Genomic DNA, 3,724 nt, shown 5'->3' on the forward strand with positions numbered 1-3,724 from the left:
CTGGGCAGTCGCCTATTGCTCCTATTCCAGATAACCCACTGTACCCTGTCTGAAAGGAAGTAACGCTAGAGTAGACTCGCGAAAAGTGTATAAGACACTTTTAAGATCAACTAAATAGCTAAGCCCAAGGGAAGTCGTTCGGGGAGGCCCTCCCTAATTCCACAAGGGTGAGAAGAAACACACACGATAACGAAACGTTGAATCATGTAGAACTCGTAGGGTAAATGCAAAGCAATTTATAGTAAGAATATGCAGTAAGCTAAGCGAAGAGGTAAGCAAGAGACATGTTAGACTGCACTACAACTACTGAAAAAAAATTAAAAACTTGTTAGTATTACTATACCTACTCAAAAAATAAAAACATCTAAGATCAAAAATTAATTCAAATAAAATGAACTAAAATAAGCATGCAAAATAATAAATGAATTCAAATTAAAAAAACATGCAAAATAAAATCTTGATTGAAATAAAAAAAAAAAGTTCTAACTACGGGGGGTCTTCTCTGTCTTCTCCACCGTTGATCTGAAACAGATGGGGTGGTAATAGATTAATAAAGAGCAATTAATAATAATTATGTAATATATTCTCACCTTAAGAAACTACAGACTGCGATGTTCCAAAGATTACAGGTGTGAATAAAATCCTGGAAAAGCAATGCTACTGCAGATAATTTGTTGTTTCAGTAGTATCCCGTTCAACCTTCATTGGTGAAAAAAAGGTGAAGAGTCAACATCAAAACTAGAATGAAGTCCAGGAAAAGCTATAGCATTGTAGGCATTGGTTGCTCAGTACCATGAAATTTACCATCCATTCTTTCTCATTGGTAGACCAATCTATAGAAACGGGCAAGAAAAACTAATTAACTACGGTATTGAATGAGATATAAAATTAAATAAACACTTAAAGGCAAGAAATACAGTAAAGTTTTAGTGTGGGGACTTCATGTCTTTAATTCTTCTGTGAGTTTATATAAAATTCAAAAGTTGATTTGTTAATTCTAAAACGACTGCAAGTAGGTTCATGAATATTGTACTAATTACCAAACAAATGAATGTTTTCAATAAAAATTATCGCTCGTTTGGTACTTCAAATAGAAATTAAAATAAAAAACACTGAAGTTACAAAGTGAGTCTTCGATATTCTGCATTTTATTATTAACATAAAGAAAAACGTAAGTAGTTCAAAAAATTAAGGAAGTACAAATATAAATGTTTTGTGATCGCCAAAGCAGGAGAATTGCCTAGAGTGTGTCCTAAAGGATTTTCAACAATTTAGCTTTAAACATTTTTGAACAATTATTTTCAAGACATATCAGTTTTTATATGAAATTTTAATGCAAAGACACTAAGTACCTATTTAATGGATTTTTGTTTTCTTCTCATTATAATTTCATTAAATAAATAAATAATCGAAAAGTTTAGCTGATTTCTGTTTATTGTAAATAACCATTACTTTATCCTACGAGGTTCAGTGTCAATTTAGATTTAATCAAGAAGTTAATAAAAATTCACTATTAGGTACATAGCAAATCTTAAATAATATTGAAATAAGTAACAGAACATCTTTTATTTTGAGGAAAAGTTTTGTCATTATTAACAAAAATGAACTACAAATGAAAAATCAGAGCCCATGGGATGAAAGTTTTTATTTGTTGATACCACACCAATCAATCAATAAATAAATAAAAACTTTCACTCCACTGGCTCTGATACTTTATTTATAACTTAACCTAGGGGAAGAAATTGGAAAAATGGTTTATATTTTGTAATTGCGAAAGTAAATCTGTAATCGTAACTGTAAATTTTGTTTTCTATTCATTTAATTTACAGAAAAATTGCAATTTAAATGACAATTATCAAGTGGATAGTAAAACGAAAAATATGTAGCTAGTTACGGTTACAAAATTCAGACGAAATATCAGACCTTGAAAACTATCAACATTCATTTCCAAAATCCACTAGGACTACGAAATAAATCTTGAAAACTGTTGATGCTCATTTCCCAAATTTCATCAGGACATTAAAGGGAAGTTGACTCATCACTGGAAGATACAAATATTTCCAGAATTCCATAGTTGTCCTCTCTCTGTGGGTTTAAAGAAAAAATATAGTGTTATAAATTTTCAAAACTGAAGAAATTTAAAGTTAAATTATCTATTACATCATAAATTTTCCAAAAAGTTAAGGAAAGAGAGATTTTAATGTCACATGTTAATCAATATTGGCTACACTGTAGATTAAATTAATTCAAATTGAATTAAAATGTTTTGTGCTATACCAAAGAAAAAGCTGCTTAAAAAAGGATCTAAATTGAAGTATATAATTAATTAAAATTCAAAAAACTTTATACAGTATACAGGGTGGTCCATTAAGCGCGCCTTGCTTTCTGGCGGTCTTGCCGTTGAAATTGGACGAAAATGTTTCCAATAAAAAATGTCCCTGTTAAAATCATCCATCTGCAGAAATTAATTTCAGAGATGGCAGACTTCAGGATATACCGGAAGTATACATCAGCTGCCTTATTTTAAATGAAACACCCTGTATGAGTTATTTAGTAATTGCTTTCCGGTATATCCGGAAGTCCGCCATCTCTGAAATTAATTTCCGCTGATGGATGATTTTAACATTTTTTATTGGAAACATATTCTTCCAATTTCAACGGCAAGACCGCCAGAGAGAAAGGCGCGCTTAGTGGACTACCCTGTATAAGAAAAGGTGGCAATTTTATACTGAAAACCAACAGTGCAAAGAAATTGTAGCATAAATTAATTTAAAAATGTAATCTGGTAAATATAAACAATTTTAATTTTAAGCATTATTAAAGATTATCAAGCCTATCACCTAAATTACAAAAGATTAATAATATTTTATTGTTACTAAAATCAATCTGTAATCGTAACTGTTAGTCCAATTTTGTTTTCTTTAATTTCAATGGTAGATTACACTTTAAATGACATTATCAAAAGTACAATAAAAGGAAAAGCATTTCGCCAGTTAGGATTACAAAATTCAATTCAAATAATATCAAACCTTGAAAACTGTCGACACTCTTTTCCACACTTCATCAGGACATTAAAGAGAAGTGGATCCATCAGTGGAAGATGAAAACATTTCTAGAATTCAAATAGTATAAGAAAAAAAGGATTTTTATGTGATACGTTAATCAATATTTTAGCTACACTACAGATTAAAATTAATTCAAACTGAATTAAATTCATGTTTGTGCTACACAAAAGAAAGGAGTCCCTAGAAAAGGATCTAAATTCAAATATATACTTAATTAAAATTCAACAAACTATAAACAAAATAAAGTTTTTTTCAAATTCTTCAAACATGAATGTTAAAAATTTTCCCTAAATGAAGAATATAAAGACTGTATTGAATTAATTTCATATTATGTAATGAATTAGGAAATTTTTTAGATATGAAAACTAAAATATAGTAATGTAAAGTAATACTAAATACACATTATTATATGAAATAAATTATATTTGAAACTATATCATAAATCTAATAAATACATAATATTAACCATATGGAACAATAAAATAAACAATAGTAAAGGTACGTTACCTCATCATTTTTTTGAAGAAAGACTTCAGGAAGTATATCTTTCTTTGCTTAAAAATGATGGATGGTGTAGTCTTCATTTTGAGTATTAGAGTAGCCTTTTCTCGGTAGCAAGCCTTCCAGATTGAAATTACTAAACAAATAATACACAAATT

General features: G+C 29.1%; 1 long non-coding RNA gene across 3 annotated transcripts in view; it reads right to left on the reverse strand.

The window, feature by feature from the left end:
• Window positions 1-507: 507 nt before the first annotated feature.
• The window catches only part of LOC108735051, a 7,076-nt gene continuing 3,859 nt past the window's right edge, over window positions 508-3,724 (reverse strand). For all 3 annotated transcript variants that reach the window (XR_003232081.1, XR_003232080.1, XR_003232082.1), the window contains 5 exons: window positions 3,573-3,702; window positions 3,030-3,112; window positions 1,924-2,085; window positions 591-833; window positions 508-522 (listed from right to left, as the gene is read on the reverse strand). This is a non-coding gene — a long non-coding RNA (uncharacterized LOC108735051). The remainder of the gene's footprint in view (window positions 523-590; window positions 834-1,923; window positions 2,086-3,029; window positions 3,113-3,572; window positions 3,703-3,724) is intronic.

This window comes from Agrilus planipennis, unplaced genomic scaffold, assembly GCF_000699045.2.
Source record: "Agrilus planipennis isolate EAB-ADULT unplaced genomic scaffold, Apla_2.0 scaffold20, whole genome shotgun sequence".
NCBI classification, from domain to species: domain Eukaryota; kingdom Metazoa; phylum Arthropoda; class Insecta; order Coleoptera; family Buprestidae; genus Agrilus; species Agrilus planipennis.